Source organism: Monopterus albus, unplaced genomic scaffold (assembly GCF_001952655.1).
Source record: "Monopterus albus unplaced genomic scaffold, M_albus_1.0 scaffold1.1, whole genome shotgun sequence".
NCBI classification, from domain to species: domain Eukaryota; kingdom Metazoa; phylum Chordata; class Actinopteri; order Synbranchiformes; family Synbranchidae; genus Monopterus; species Monopterus albus.
Window position 1 is genome coordinate 4951284 of NW_018127881.1, and position 17199 is coordinate 4968482.

Consider the following 17199-nt stretch of genomic DNA (forward strand, 5'->3'; position numbering starts at 1 on the left):
AGAACGAACTGGCAAGTGACTGAGGAGTGAAACCGGGTAATATAGTGAGCAACCTAATCAAGTGCAGCTGGTGATAAGGGAGTGAGGAACAGGTGAACGTGATTAGTGTAAATGGGCAAGAGACAGTAGGAAAGGTGAGGGAGGCCAGAGTGGCTGAGCAAACCTGACAAGAAGCCAGCGGTATAAATCTTAGACTTCTTTTTATGTAAACCCTCAGCCTGTCAGATGCAATAAAGATACACTGAGGCCAAGGCCAAGCTAGTCTAGTGATGCAGTGCGGTTATGACATAATAAGACAGAAATATGAGGATGGGAGAGCCTGGACCTCAGTGCATCGCTTACAAGCCTGTAGGATACGTGAGTCAGACCCCATGACGATGATGATCTGTTTGCCCCGATCCCACTGCATCCCCACAAATGGCTCTAAATTCTCAGTTTCTCTCCTTATATGCCCCCAAATGCATATTCCTTAAACATGTTACTCTTGTTAAGGTGGTTTTCTCGAATGCGGCATGTAGTGATAGAGAATACAATGACAAAACGAGGCACCTCAGTATCAACAAGTTACACAGGCCATGGAAACCTGGTTTAACAAGACAAGCAGCAATGTTGCAGTAGCAGGACATCATTCAGTATGCACAAGCCAATAGGGATGTCTAATAATAATCACCTTTATTTGACCAAGTATGTTACACACAAGGAATTTGTTTCCGGTACAGAACCGATGGCAGTCATCTGCAGCGCCAACTCAACCGATGGCTCTAACCATCGGGGGCAACGGGGGGGTTCAGTGTCTTGTGCCTAAGGACACTTTGACTGTAGGCACCGAGATTCAAGCCTGTGACCCTCCGGTTGGGAGACGACTGCTCTGCCCACTGAACCACAGTCACCCCAGTTTAAATTGTGCTTGTAACAGTAGTATTTGTATATTCTTTTTTCAAAGTGGAAAATGTGGCACTAGTTATTACTTAGCTTTCTGTGTCCAAAACAACAGTTCTAACCTACAAGCCCTCTCACTGCACGTATAGTCGGTTCTTTACATGCACTGTCACACACACAAACATGCAGATCATACTGTTGTGAAATGTCAGCAAGATAAGCAACATTGCCTTACTGCTCCCTAGGGAGCAAAGAGAGGAGGAAAACACAGTTACTGTACAGTAAAGATGAGTTAATGCTTTATGCCCTGCACAACAGCATGTGACTGCAAAGGAGAGCATTTACAACAGGAAGGTGGTAGCTGAGGGATCTGAGTTATGCCCGCACAGTTTTTTTTTCTCCAGTCTCCTGATAGACTGTCATCACTGTGACACAGAGTGAGCCTCAGATAACCATTTGACTTAAACATGCCAATCACAAATGCGTTCTGTATGTATCAGAGAGATTGGAAATGCCTGTTTCCTCACTCCTGGGTTTATGGCAGTTGGAAGCTGATATGGTGTCAGAACTGCAGCTGATTGTTCCTGTGCCTTTATAGCAGCCAGAAGAAGCAGCTAACCTTACTGCAGGCAATAGCATTTTAAAAATCCAGCAAACAGCCTTACCTTCCTCCATAATTAGTCATGGTGGTGTTGAAGACAAAATGTTTTCTCTCATTACTTCTCAGATGGCTATCCTTTTAGCACAGATGGCAGTTTTCTCCATTTTGCATTAGGGAAGAGAACAGAGCCTGAACAACAAGACATGCAGTAGCTTACATAGACCCTAAATCAATCACAATCTAAATCGATGTGTCCAAAACTTTACAGAGTGAATTTTAAGTATAAAACACAAAATTGCAGATTAATCGGTCAGATGTTCAGGTGCAGGCAACAGGACATAGGACCTAAATGCAGGAGACTGGACTAATAATAGGGACTTGACTCGACTTGTTTGAGTCTCACCACAGTAACTTGGGACTTGCACATGTGTAACTTACTCCCACCTCTGGCAGTAACTATGAAAATATAACCCATAATAGAACTTTTTTTCTTCAATCCCTAAATAGAAGAGCAGTGTCAGTTCTCTATAAAATCATTGCTCCACAACATATATCCCTCACGACCTGTATTCTGAGAAAATGAACATGTAATTGTGTCGACTTTTGTTTACTTTGCCATGTTCCATATTTACATCTTCTACCTTCTGGCTACTCATTGTCTCTCTCGCTCATTTGCCAAATGTCTTCCACGCCTGCAGCTCTCAGGGACATCTGCGTTCGCCAACCACCATTTCATTGTGTTTTTATTTCCTTTATTATACCATTTTGTCAAATTTCATGGGCCAGAAGTAGAGAAAACATAGTGTCAAATATTTATAAAAATATATGGAAAATGTTTATTTGAATTAAGCAACTCAGTCTAAACTGCAGCACATATCCAGTGACCTATTATTTACTGACACAGTGCACGTTATAAGGTCTGTACACTTTATATTTTGTTCTCAGCGGTGTCAGATCAAAAGCTTATGATTTACTTGTGTCAGAAAGCACAGCGTGTTATGTTTACTGTGTAATTTTGCAGACCTCGGGGTGCTCGGGGATGTATTGCTGATCCCCATCTTCCATCCTGCTTCGGTCTGTGGAGACGTTTCTGTGTGAGAGAGATGAGAGGAGCTTTCTGCTGAGCTGGACTGCGTGAGCGGTGCCTCGAAGAGCTTTGTGCTTTAGTGTAGGCAGCATTGTTGTGAAGAAGTTTACAGCTAGGTTTGTATTTGTGTCTTGTGTGTCATACCTTTATAAACAACATAGAGTATTGAACATGATCCAACCACAGGTGTCAGGAGACTTCTTTTTATAAGTACAACAGCAGCAACCAAGAGCAGAGGGTTTGACCTTTGCTATGCTTTGTCTCGGTTTGTGACTGGAGTTGCAATGAATGACGCTAAATATAGTAAGAGGAATCTCACACATTGCCCCGAGCACCAGTAGTTCTAAGAGTAATTATTTCCCTGATCAGACACTGTAAAACAACTTAACTAAAATGTCATTCTACTGTAAGATTCTTGGATCTCTGTCTTTAAGCAGACAGCTTCTCCTGGGGGGATAAATTTCCTTTATTACTGAGTCTTAATACAGCCTCCTTGATTGAGTTTCAAACTTGATTATTAAAGCAGACACTTTTCTTATGTTGACACTTCTTACCATTAAAACAGTCAGTGTTAAGAATTAAAGAAGGCTGCTAAAACAACTGGAACTAGAAATCCTACTGTATGTTCTAAGGGCTGCTAAAACAACTGCAACTAGAAATCCTACTGTATGTTCTAAGTAAAATGGTGTGTTTTCCCTCTTGCTATCAAATAACTTCCTAGTGTAGATGTTTTGACGATGATGCATTGATTTCTGCACATTTTTCTTGTCCTCGTGTCAGGATGAAGGGTGAAATCCAATACAGCCAAGCTCTTTGAACACCCTCTTGAGGTGAGCTACTTGTAAGAACTGGCTCCGTGCACCACAACTATGCAGAGGTGGTTAGAAAAACAATGTTTTTGTTTAAATTATAATATATCAGTCCAGCTGTAGCTGCATGGTGGGGTATATATTTATCTTCTACAAGCAGCTTGATACAAGAGGTAATATGGATTTGACTCTGAACAGATTTTTGATTTGAGATTGAGAACCATGATGCTTTCCCAGAATCTCTTCTCTTCTGTCTATCATCTAGGTTTACGTCACTTTTATAAATCACTTTGTTTTCTCACTTATGTTTAAACAATTAAATCATTTATTGTGTTCTTTGTGCACCTGAAAACATGTTGTATGCGGGGTGGTTACCCATTTCTCTCATCAAGACATCGAGATTAAATGTGTGGTTGACTTCCATTCATCCCTTCTCTGTTTTCTCCACACACAGTAGGTAAACTAAGATAATTGGACTGGCCGATTAGCACCACCTCCTGCTTTTTAATTAGGATTAGTGTGCCCGCCAGTATACTGTATCATTGATGGCTTAGCTGTTGAGCATTAGCCTCAGTGTGCAGGAAAATTTAGCACCAATTAAAGGAGTAATATGGAAATGCACTAAGCATCACTAGTAATGTCTGCTGTTTTCTTGTGTCAGGACATACAAAGACTCAAAAGCCAGAAAAAATGCTAGTTTTAACTGCAGGATTTTTGACTTTACCATCTAACAAGTGACTCAGCCACCAGTTTGAAGCCAGAACCCTGAGTAAACTGTGTCCCCAGAGCTCACTGAGTTTAGGTAGTGATGGGACTCACCACCTCCTAAAACTCTGAAACCTGAAATGAAGGTTGCTTTAATGGACAGGTCTCAGATGTTTGTCTCTCAGTACTTTCCAACAAGCTAGCTTTCCTCCCACAGGTGTAGTTAGCATTTGTTGGGCACTACTCGGCCGCGGAGTTCAACTGACTCAAAATGAACTTGACTGCCCTTGTTCATCTTAATGAAGACACAACGATGCAGTGGCTCATTGATGTGATTAGTAACAGTTTTTGGACAGTAAGAAGAGAGCTCAGTGGCACCTGCAGTTAGTACGACCACCTAATTGGTGGCTTTGGTCTTTTAATAAGATTTGTTGACAAAAAGAAAACCATGCGATATTGTTGACTGCTAATGAGGGTCAACACGTCCTCCAGTTTCATAGTAAAAGCTGAAAGTTCAGGATTGCACATGTTGAACAAGTAGATGTTTTAGTTTCACAAATTTGTTGTATTAGCAATAAACAGAATCAAATCATAAATCAGGCAAGGTTTTAAATAAATATGATTAAATATATCAGAAATCCAAAATGAAGACTCTAATAGCCCATGAAGTCATGATGCTTAAACAGCACCTTTCATACACAATGGCAGACTAAGGTACCTTTAGATTAAAAACAGATAAAATCATGAGACCTTGCTTAAATATAGCTGCTGTTTCAGTCTAAATTAAAAACAAAACTTCACAATTATAAATGCAATGTTTCACAAAAAATTGATTTCCTTTTCTTTATTTTTTCTCTTGTTTAATAAATGCAGTGTTTCATGCATGTTGCCAACCAATTGAATGGGCCCACACACATTTTCAGTGTATTATTTGAGCTTAAGGACAGAATTGCCATGATGGCTTAGTAATGGCATTAAGCCTGCAGTTAAATTCATGTCTGAGTTTCCATTAACCTACATAATAACACTGCCCTCATAATTTTCACAGCTCCACTTGAGTAATAATTGATATTCATGATGTGCGTTCCAGCAGCTGCCAGTTAAATTCAGTGTACACAGTCTCAGGGTGGTGGGAGGCTTAATCTGCTCGGGGATCGGTGTCATATTTAAGTCAACAAATCAGTCAAACCGCAGCCTAATGATATTTTCAATGGGATGTATAAGACATGGTTAACTGTATATCATGCTGAAAAAAATAAACCGGGTCATGTCAGCCAACAAATCTGCTTGGTGATGCATGAGTGTATTCAGCTGTGGCTGCAGCTTGGCTTGCTGTGCTCTTTGGAAAGTGGGATATGTTACTTGTGGGTATTTTCCCACAGAGTGAAAATTAAGGCCTTTAGCTCAAATTTTTTTTTTGTGTTGTTGTTGTAATAATTATCGTTCTCTTTCTTTGATCCCACAGGAACAATCGACTAGAGCATCATACAGTTTGTCAGCTTACAGGTAAGCTGACACTCATTTACACTTATTATTATCCAGATAACATCACAGTGTTCTACTGGCAGCAAAAGTGAAAATAGAATTCAGGCTGAGATATTGTCACCTACCCTGTGGAAAGATGGACAGAAAACTGAAGTAAAGAGAGAGTAAACACATGGTGTTGTGTTGACAGTCTGTGTGTATGGCGAGCTGCCATGTGGCGGGTTTAAAGATGACTGTGACCGGTTTTTGTTGAGATTATTGCCTCCACATGGTGTCAGCAAAAGAAGTATCATGCAGCAAGTAACCCTATAACCCATACAGACTCTGCTGCAGTAATGAAATTACCTTGACAAAGGTGATAATTACAGGCCTGTTTAGTGGTTAGCGATGGAGGAAATGTGCTCTCCTCCTTTATGCACTGCATTTGTCTTTAGGTAGAGCCTTTAGATAGAACTTTTTATTGAGCGCCCCGTCTCATTTCTTTCTGAAAAGGCTTTTTCATTTAAATTAGCAGTTTAAACACTCTGAACCACTATTTCTACGAAGATATAGTTAAAGTGCATAAAAAGCTCCAAGCCTCTTTTGTACTTTTCCATCAAGTGGCTATTTGCAATGCAGCTGAACCCCATGGCCCCTTAGGTGCATCTCATTTCTAACCTCCCCTACTTTTCTTTATATTTCTCACTTTGGTCCTTTTCTGGTTTTAGTTTCCATTAAGCCTATTTCCTGAAATGCTCCTGTGGCCAGATTTTATTTTCTGAAATGTACAATAAAGAGCCCTGGACTGGAGATGAAAAACTTTGTTGTTTAAGAATGAAAGAGAAGGGAAGATGCATTGTTTTTTTGCCCAGCTTTACCTTAAACGAAACTGTATTATTCATATCTATTGTTTTGAAAATTATATTGATTTTTACCAATATATATTCAGTTACTTCTCTTACTTTACCAGAGTCGGTGTATTTTGTATCATGCTGACTGTAAAACACTTGGTATCTTGCAAGGCTATATAAACCAGTCACTGTTTAATTTGAATTTCAGCAGGTAAAGGGTCTCAGCTGTCAGTCTTTTAAACTTCTAAAGTTCCCAATTAATTCCCTCAGTCATGGTATTGCAAGCCACTTCAGTAAGCAGGAAAGCAGTTCGTATTGGCTGCCTGTGTGCAGCAGGTTGAATAATTCATACCTCAGCCTACTGTGTCAGGTTACAGAGTACAACAACTCTACCATGTGTAGAATGCTATATTACATGAAAATTATTTATTTTAATAGTTTTCTGCATTAAGAGTTGCAGGATGCGTTCAGATGAATGTAGGAGTTGCTTGTAAAATCTCTCCTTCACCACTGACCTCAGAAAACAATGGATCCCACACTGTCCCAGACGGTTAAAAACACAGCGTCGATGCAGGACAGCTGAATTTGTGAAGTAAGCCTTTGTCATAACAGTTTACCTAAGTAGATTTCAAACTTTTTCTTGCCTTCTTCCATGTCTATATTGCTGCTGCAACAATTATACAGTGCGTGAAGCAGGTTAAAACAGTATGATCCTGATTAAAAGATTAGTGAATGTAGTTAACACCTCTGCTAAATAAACTGTGCAATTTGAAACAGTTGTTTTTGAGACAATAGACCTGAATCCTTCTCTGTTTTGAAAAATGCATTCATTGCCTATAATTAATCTTTTATATACTATTTTCAATAAATAAAGTGTCTGAATCCCATATAATTAAACAGAGAACAGTCAATCCTGCCCAGACGTCTGAAGTCTTTAACTAGCCACCGTAATTAAGCAGGACAAACATGAAAGTACGTCAGCATGAGAAAATAAATCTCTTGTCTTGACATGTTAGTTACTACAAAATGCATCAGTAACAAAATGTAGCTGAGACATCCAGTAGGTAGACACAGCGTACCATTATTGTTCACAGACTACAAATTAGCAAACATGACATCGCTAGATTTGAGTCTCTTCTGCTTTTCTTACAAACCTTTCCAGAAGTGGCACATGTGGCCACTGGCCAGAATACTTATATAAATATGTCTGGTCAACGAGCTTTGGAAACGTGTCCTGTGTTCTCTTTCCAACAAATTAGTGGGTTATTACTGACACATCTGGCTAACTGACTTTGTGACTAATTTGTACATTTATGGTTGGCAGGGTCGTCTCTAGAGCTCCTGTGTGCTGATTTATGACTCTAACAATCCTGCGCAGTCTTTGTTTTAATATTTTAGCTGTCGGTTTTTCTTTGTGTTCTTTCTCCTCTTCTTGGTGTCCAGCTTTACCAGTTGACTATTGGTTCTTAGTCTTGGGTCAAGACATTAAGCAGTGGTAGCAGAGGGTTGAGCTATAGCCTGAAATGACTGATGATCCTGTCAAGAAGTGCATGTTGCAAGTGGGGACATGCTTCAGGCAGGGTCACCTTTATTGCCAGGATTTTTCAGGTTTGTTTCTTCGTCTAGGCTTTTGCTTTCTGTGAATTTCTCAGCCACATTTGTTTGAGTCATTATTTTCAGCCACTGGTGACCTTGAGCAGTGATTGGGATCCGTTTATTGAATGTCTATCTCTCTTAACGGTATTAATAGATATCTCATTCTGTGTAGTCTCCACAGTTTGGTGCATTGTGTCGTGAGCTATGTGTGTTTATTAATGGCGCTGGCTCTTGTGTGATCTGAGAGTAATGCTGAAGTACAGAACCACCATTCAAAGCAGCCTCTTGAGAGTTGGACTAAGTGATTCTTAAGTAATGAAAATCACTGTACTGAATCATTGTATTGTACTGAGCTCTGACTCAGCCCTGTCTGTCTGTCTGACTGTGTTCAGACAAGATGAAATACTTACTTTTATCTTATTGTTTCTATTGATTTTTGTCTTTCACACAGACATCTTGTTATCAGACTGCTTATGATGAGCAGTAGTCTCTGTAATCCCTTAAAATATCACTGGTATTTTGATAATCACACCATGTCGCACCACCGTTGCACACTGCCATCACAGGTCAGCTGGACTTTTCAGTCTTTCATTGAAAAACAAATCCCTCATGGAAATTTATCCGTAAGCCATCTTATTTGACCCAAAATTCTCTCATTGTGCTCATGACAATAAAACTCCACTTCTCCCAGACCGGACAATGTTTAATAAAGCTTTGCGGCGGTGAGTGAGATCACTCTGATCATTTGCCAGTACTGCCAGCAGCTCTGAGGCCCTTCATGACTGTGAGTTAAACATAAATTACATTACAGGCTCTACTATGCAGTGTTATGACTTCTCTGAGGAATATTGCCTGCTACAAAATTACCCACTCATTTTTGTTTCATGGATTGCCTTTTAGCGCTTTCCTCATGGCCAGGTTGCAGAACCTTGCATCGCCATGAGACTGTAACCAAATAAAAGAAACATAAAAAAATCAAAGGGAAATAAATGTAATTATTCCTAATACTGAGAAAAGTAACATTTATCATTGGAAGACATCTGTTCTTGATCTTCTTAGAAAAACTGGAAACTGGATTTTTAATATTACGAGGTGACCGACTGACGGTGGCAGAAGTACTCGGATCTCTTACTTGTGTAAAAGTAGCAATAGTCAGAGAAAGAGTTATTGATGTGTCCTGCCAAGCAAGTATGAATGAAACCATGTCAGCGTTCATTACAATATTCATCAGGATTTTAGTGGTCAACATAAAACTGCCACAGATGTCAGCTCATAGCATTTTGTTTTTCTGAGAGATGTGCAACACTATACACACACATACCTGTACTGCTGCACCAGGCATCATGTTGCACGTAATGGCCAGTAGCCAAGTGTTTCAGGCTCATGCAGTTACTTTCAATAGCATGAAACTCCTTTGGTCAGATGGGTACACTGTTAATCTGTTGATTCAGCGCTCTTAAATACTGCTCATTTATTTAGGGATGCAGTTACCAAGGATACAGTACAATGAATGTGAATCTAATTCACTCTTACATCCCTCTTCCCCTTGTCTTTGACCTTGTGTTTCGCCTCATTCATCATTCCAAAACACAGACATCCAGGATGGAATGTGGTTCCAGTCTGAAAGGTGGGATACGGGTGGTTCTTCATCTCTGTGCTGAATACTGAAATGGAAATGACTCTCACCTCTGGCACTGCTCTGCCTCTGCACTTCAAATTGCACCAAGGCTGTGTGAATGCTATAGTATTTCTGTATAGAAACTGATAAAGCAGTATAGATGGTAGAACTGAGCTTATGGGGCTGACATGTGGTGTATTCCTTTCTCACACAGGGTCCAGATGGACATCTGTGTTTTTCAATTATTTACAACAGCTAGCACTAGGCTGGCTGTTATAAGGGATTTTCTGAGCACGGAGTCCTGTTTTTTGTGTTGATAAGAGCAATATCATATTTCTTTGCTTAGGTTTGTGTTTAGACTAAGAGTTGTGCAGTCAATCTGCTGACACACAGAGTCACATAATGGTCAGATGTTTTCCTTAGCATGAAGGTTTTACTAAATACCTTGTTTATAGGTGTCAGCTTTTAAAGCTCATTACCAGGTGGAAATACTGCACATTTTGGAGCATATATTCATGAACCCTTTGTGCTATCTATGACGTATGCTTGTAAACCTTTGGCTGATAAACGTTGTCCCAGAGAGTTTGTCACAGCAAGTCATCTTCTCGTAGAAACAAGCTTTGCGGTTCCCAGCGAGAGTCTGGGGTAGCCTCAAAGGGTCAGGGCCACAGCAGGGTCTGGACAGTGCCAGTGCCGTCAGATTGAATGAAATGCCACAGTGCGAACAAAGGCAAATGAAAGAGCTGTTTTTCCCTTTGATTCCACAACTGAAGTAGAGGGCTTTGGCAAAGAGGCGCAGAGCAATGTGAACACAGAGATCACATTGAGAGTCTGCGCCACAAAGCACATTCCCTCACTTTCAGCAGATGTTTCGCTCAAGCACGGCTCAGGGTTGTAGTTTTTACTGTTGCTTGGAAAAAGAAAAAGAATTTAGAGCATTTTTGTGTATGGACCGTTTTGGATGAAAGCATGACAGGAATTAGCTCCGATTGGCTCCAGGACGATTCACTTCAACTGACCCGTGCCTCGAGGACACTAAGGGATGGTACACTAAACCAAAACTGCCAAATCGCTAAGTGGGGGGGGTGGGTTTCTATGCCACTGTGTTGCATTTCTTCACCACTTACTAACAATGGTGGCTGAAACTCAGCCACCCATGTTGGAGCTCAACCTAATAGATGCTGAACAGCAGTTCTTTTTACTGAAATTGCTGCAACACAGATAAGAGAGAAGACCTTGGAGGAGCTGGTTTATATGACCATTGAACCATCTGAGGCAGAAGGAGGGGGATTTTCCGTGCTTGTCCGGCCACTGAAGGACATAAATGACGACGTTTGATGCAACCAATCACGTGGAGTTGCCTGCGTCGCCACGACGTCCAGTTTCTGGTGAGGTGCATGTCAGGAAACAAGGCTACATGTTACCTACGCCCTAGATACGGCATAGATTTAACGCAGAACCATAAATCAAGCTTAACCCTGCTGCTGCCGTCGCCCATGTTGCTGGAAGCTGCAAGCTTTCTAAATTCACAGTACAATTCATTGTTGTGTGAGTCCCTAGTTGCTGGGAGACGGCACAGGCCACGTTTTCAGTAGCTCTGTATAAGATGGTCTCTTGACAAACAGACTGGTAATACCTCAAGGTCCTCTTCAAATGAAGATGCTGTTGAATTTCAAATTATTCATCATTTGTTTGATTTGATTCACAGTGCACACTGGATCTCTAGAGCACAGCAAGCGCCAACTAAGCATATTCATAGCTCCAGATTTTTTTTTATTTAAAAAGTTTTCAAAAGTAATAAGAATAAAAATGTTTCCAGTTTGTCATAATCCAGTACTCTATGGCAATTTTCTATATTGAAACAGCTATTCGTGATAATTAGTACCATGCCTCTTGTTCCTGATGTGATTCCTTCTTAATGTGACTAAAAAGAGGTGTGGAAGAAAATCCACATGCACTGAAGTTCAGTTTGGAAGCAACACCAGTCTGACATGATCAAATCAAGTTACAGTCTTCTTATTACAACTCTTCTCCAACATTGTGGTCATTCTAGGAAAGGGTTGTCTTGTTACCAGTAGAGGACGACTGATAAACTCCAGTAACTCAAAGTACAGATTCTTGCTTCATTGCTAGTCAGAAAATAGGAACAATTCCAAACACTAGTTACTAAAGCACAAGACTGTGTCAGCAGATTGCTTCCTTCAACAACCCAAAGACACTGAGTCTATATAAGACAAAGGAAAGCAGAAAATTCTCACACTGGAGAAGCTGGAAGTTTTAAATCCACCAGGTGTGTTAGCCTTAGACGTGAATGCTGCATTGAAATACACTTAAAAAATAATCTGCTATTTGATCTTTTATGACATATTGAGAATACAGTATTGACGTTAGCATTTTTAAAATTAATTCATTGATTTATTTTAAACATGGTTCAGTATTTAGGGCACTTGGGAATAATCTTATTACATAATTCGACTGTCTTTGAAATGTCATATTGAAAAGTGACAGGTCATAGTACTATCCCCAAACAGATTTTTTACATCCACAGATGCCAAGAAGCGAGAACGTAAACCAAACCCTCTAACCTGATGGACAACTTTAACATTATTTAGTCACAACCACCCACCACTGAACTGTACCCATTTGCTTCTGCTAGTTTTTTGAAGTATAAGAAATTTGCCAAGAGGGATGGGATGCTCCAAACAGGCAGTGCAGGTCATATCAGGGTTGTTGGTGCACAGGCCTTGACTGGATGGTTATTTTGATCAGGGTGTCTGATTAGAGATCATTCTCTGTCTTTTCTTCTTATGTAGATAAATCAAAGTCATCCTCTAACTGAGTCTTTCTTCATTCGCTGTCTGCAAAGTCATTAATCAGGGATGTGGCCCACAGGCCTCTTTCCTCCTGCTTGAGTCTGTAGTTCCTCTCTCTCACTTGTGCCTCTTATACCGTCTCTCTTTATTTGTTCTAATGGATTTCTACTCCCAGTTTTCACCCCAGAGGATGAGTTACAAATTCAGCTGGGATTTTTTTTTTGTGGGATTGTGTGTTTAGTGGCACACTCTACATTGCTCTAAGGGCACATTCACAGAAACTCCCACTCTGTTGGTGTGATTTGCGACCTCATGTTTCTTCTTTGTCTTCACTCCAGCATGAGGCTGATGATTGTAAATGGGTTGTATAAAGACAGATAAAGCAAATGAAACTGGGTCCTGTCAAGTCTAATCAGTCTATACATACCCACACTCAACCAACACATGCCCTCTTTCTTATCTCTACTGTCTCTCTTCTCTCTATCTCCTTAATTTATTTTATTTTATTTTAATTTTTTTTCAACACCCCGTCCTGTTATCATGGCCTGGAGAAGAGATGCAAATTTCATGACGTTCAGATGATAGAGGATGAATTGTCTGCCGAGCTCCGGCTGGAATCCGTCTGTCTTTGAGAGTGTTATACAATGTCATCACCCCCCTGATAATCTCACTCTTGCAATTTCTGGCAGAGAGAGAGAGAGAGAGAATCTCATTTGTTGCATTTGATTACGGAACAGTGGCTTTCTGTGCCGTCCTGCTTCTGCTCCATAACCTTATAACTGTACTGACCAACAGTGTGAGCACAACCTAACAGGGATTATTGGACAGTGTCATGAATGTACAAGTAGAGCAAATCTTAATGGTTATTTGTGAAGTAATGTGTCTGTCTCTCACTCCTGATCTGTTTTCTGTCTGCCGTGAGGAGGCTATCTGCTAAAAATTCAAAGTTGTTTGTGTCAAACAGAGCTCTCAAACAGCACTCAGGGGCTTGAGAGGATGAAAAGTAGTTCCTCTGGCTAACAGCGAGGGGTGGTGTTGTTCCAAGGCAACTTCATTAGACTTTCACTGTCCTTTACATTTAGCTTTCTGTTCCTGTTTGCCATGCTTACATAAAACCTTTCAAGATACTTCATGCCATTTCTACATTAGAAAATGTAAGACTGTTTGTTGACAATTGATGAAAGCCTTTAAATTTTTTATTTAGCACAGATGATTTTGTAAAAAAAAAAAAATCACACTGTAAATAGATTTGAATTACTGTTTGAAGTTTAGTGGATGTTGTTCTGCAGAACGTTTGACAAAAAGGAAATGGAAGCATGATTGTGGGCATTTTAGGCCACTGAGGCAGAACCTGTTGTCCTTGTGATCTTGTCAGGCATGGAGCTGTGTGCACAGGGGCTAAATAGTTGATGTGTCTGGGGCCTGCTCTGCTGCTCTACAGAGGAGGAACTGTACTCAAACTATGTAACTGCTTCTTAGCCTGAAGATCCACCTAAGACATCCATCGCTGTACTTGGTTTAGTACCTATTATCATCTGAAGACAGAGGGGATGATTCTGAAGAAGATTGTTTGTGCTCAATTTGCTGCACATTACGCCAGCTACTGTATATTCAGTAGCTGTATTCTGTTGTTGATGACTCCTACTGGTTTTGGTGATCCTCAACTTTTCATCTAGCATTTCAAGATAGTCAAGGTTTTCTCCTATCTGGTAAAATATTACAACATCTGCTTCGTGGATTGGTACAGACATTCATGGTACTCAGACAATGTATCCTAATATCTCTGGGAATCCTATGACGTTTTCTAGCTCTACAATCTGTTCAGAATTTAAAATAGTTTAATACTTTGGTTTATGAGAAAATACTTTTCAAAGTAGGGCCTTTCTAATTGGCCTCTATACGCTTTGTGTTCAGTGCTAACTGGCAAATAGTGTAATTTAAAAAAAATATATGGTAAATATACCTTCTAAACATCACCATGTTATCATGCTGATGAGCGTTCAGCTCTAAGCACCGTGCAGCCTGTCAGGGCTGCTAGCATGGCTGTAGACTCTTATGGCATCATTCCGTCACCACCAGGAACTGTACCATACCCACACCGTACTGGGGTTTGCATGTTTTCATCATTTCAGAAAAGGACCGTGGGCTGGAAAACGTGATATCTGCACATAAACGGGTCCAAGAGCGCACTGCTCTGCCATCAACCCAGCTGCTTAAGTCACTACATTCTGATTGGCAGAGAGAAAACTTGAGCAACAGGACGTGGTGTCTCAGCTTAAGAAAGAAACTCGCCTTCTTTTAAAAAAGAAAGAAAGCAGAAAGAGGGGGCAGCACATTATGAAGAAATAAAAGGAAGCCAATACAACAGCTATGTTTGCTCTGTTGATGTAAATGGATTTATACTTAGCACTTTTCTATGCATTGGAGCACTTTACACTATTTCCCGCTCACACATTCACACACCAGTGACCTCACCAGGAGCACCTAGGGGTTTGGTGTCTGGCTTAAGGACACCTCAACACATAGGCCGGAGTAGTCAGAGGTTAAACTGCCGACCTTATGGTTAGAGGACAACTCACTGTACATCCTGAGCCACAGTGGCATCAGATGTCCATTCAGGTTGCATTGAGTGCTATGCAATGGAAACAAAACCACGTTGGGGCCAAGCAGCCCGGGCCACCAGCTGGCCAGGTGGCCTGAGTATGAAACAGATCCCGATGGCAGCGGAATGAATGCAAACGTCTTGCTTGTATGTCAAGTAGTTAGTTAAAGCCTCTGCAGTGAAAACTAATATAAACCCTTTGTGCTTTTTGTCTGTAACATCTTACTTTTTGTTAACCAAGTTCCTAATCATGTTTCATTTTCTGGTTGATGAAGTGTCTCTGTAACAAGCTTGTTTGTTGTGTTGTAACTTTACCTTTAGAGGTGATTTGTTAGTAAAGTATTCATCTGCCAATGTTTCAGGGTGACTGAACTCTGTTTCACTGAGGGCAACCTCTCATTACTGTCCCCTCCTCCCATTGATGGTTACGTTCTCAAAGTCAAGTCTGACCTGCTTTAAAAGAGACCAGTTGCCACAACAAGTCAACGAAACCAGGTGCTAAATTTTGTAAGTGAACTACACCATGAAAGTAAATTTGGATCATTTATATAATGAATCTGAAAAAAAGCAGCCAGATAAAATACATCTCAGATGTATAATAAAGATAACTTAACTAATGAGGGACTATAACTCATCCAACTGCTCCAGCTTCAAAACAAATAAATCCTAGGAGACCAGTTCTGCTGAGAACAGGTCTCAGCGGTGTTGCATTCAGGCTCAAATATATTTCCCTACTGTAAGTTGCTCTTTTTCTGGAAAGTCGTCAGTTGGTCTTCATTTATTTATTTATTTGGCCACAAACCAACTCGTCTATTTAGGTCCATTTTCGCAGTATTGGTTGGTTTATTTGATGGACAGAATGTTCAAATTGCAAACACTAATGTAGGACAATCAGCATCAATATCAATCAATAAAGGAGCTGGAAGACATGGTGAGGACACTTTGGATGCGCATGGCACATTCCCATGTCCTCGCTCTTAGCTTATGATCTGATATATAGCCCACGTCTGGCCAGAGGCCAGTCAGATCTAATAGAATCACAGAAGTTTGGCTGGGGAGTCATCAGAGTACCTCAGCATGAGCACTGATTTATAGGGAGACAAGAGGACAATCACTGCACTTGACCTAAGCAGGGCTGGAAAGGAAATTCTGCCCCATCATAGCAGAAAGCATAATCATTTACTCATAGAAACAGCATATAAAGATAGAAGAGAAGGCATCAGAGTCAGAAGGAAGGCGTTGTCTGGTTTGCATTGGTACAAACAGTTCAGTCATTCAGTGCCTTGAGGTTTTGGTATCTTATATTCCTAGCAGTAGATGTTTGACTTTGCTGAATCCTTAGTCATTTTCAAAATACATGTACTCTGGTATGTGGTGTTACAAGTCAGATACAGTAGAGCTGCATGATTAGTTATATAAGCAATAATTCAACATAAAAATAAATGGCATAAATGATTGTGTAAACATGGTGCCTTCTCTGATGTGGGGGCCCAGTGATTCTTTTTCATTTATAAAAGCTGAATAAGTTTCAGACTGACATGACCTGTGGAAAATTACAACAGCCATTTTTTTTTTTTTTACAATTTTCTTACATTTAATAGAGCAATTAATTAATTGAGGTAGTGTTTGACAGATTAATCGATAATTAAAAAGCAGAAAACAAATCCTGTTACTACTGAAGTAGGTGTCTACATGCTTATTTCCCACAAGAGCCCTTCAGAAGAGCTCTTTAGCTGAAGGAAACTGCTTGTCAGAGTATTAAGGTAGGAAATGCAAGTGTTTTGTGCACATCTTCATGCTGGAAATGAGAAAGAATTAGTCAGAGTCCAAGAAATCCTCCTGTTTGTTTCCAGGACAACAGGATAACCAAACGACAGAACTGCCGGATGCACCTTTTTTTTTTTTTTTTTTTTTTTTTTCAATTACTGGGAGAGAAGGGAGCCCAGGGGAGATGCAAAGAGGGAGGGCCAGGATGTGTACACACATAAAACGTACTCTCAAACAAAACACACACACTTAAGGGCTGAGACAAGGACAGAGGAGAGAATAGAAAGAGTTAGAGGAGCTGTCGAAACAAACAGAGTGAAGAAGACGTGTGACAGCTGTTCTGTGGCCCTGTGTCGTACACTGCACCACTATCCCCCACACCCCTGGGACGTCTCATCAGCCATTCA

At 40.4% G+C, this 17199-nt stretch overlaps 1 protein-coding gene across 5 annotated transcripts in view; it reads left to right on the plus strand.

Annotated features, from left to right (window-relative positions):
- Positions 1-17199, plus strand: part of LOC109961892 (rap1 GTPase-activating protein 1-like) — a 74595-nt gene that overhangs the window by 8628 nt on the left and 48768 nt on the right. For 3 of the 5 annotated variants that reach the window (XM_020603376.1, XM_020603714.1, XM_020604128.1), the window contains exon 2: positions 5547-5587. The gene's annotated coding sequence lies outside the window, so the exon portion shown is untranslated. Of the gene's footprint in view, positions 1-2501; positions 2684-3347; positions 3398-5546; positions 5588-10820; positions 10999-17199 lie in introns of those variants that run through there. The other 2 variants (XM_020603465.1, XM_020603628.1) reach the window with 2 other exon arrangements.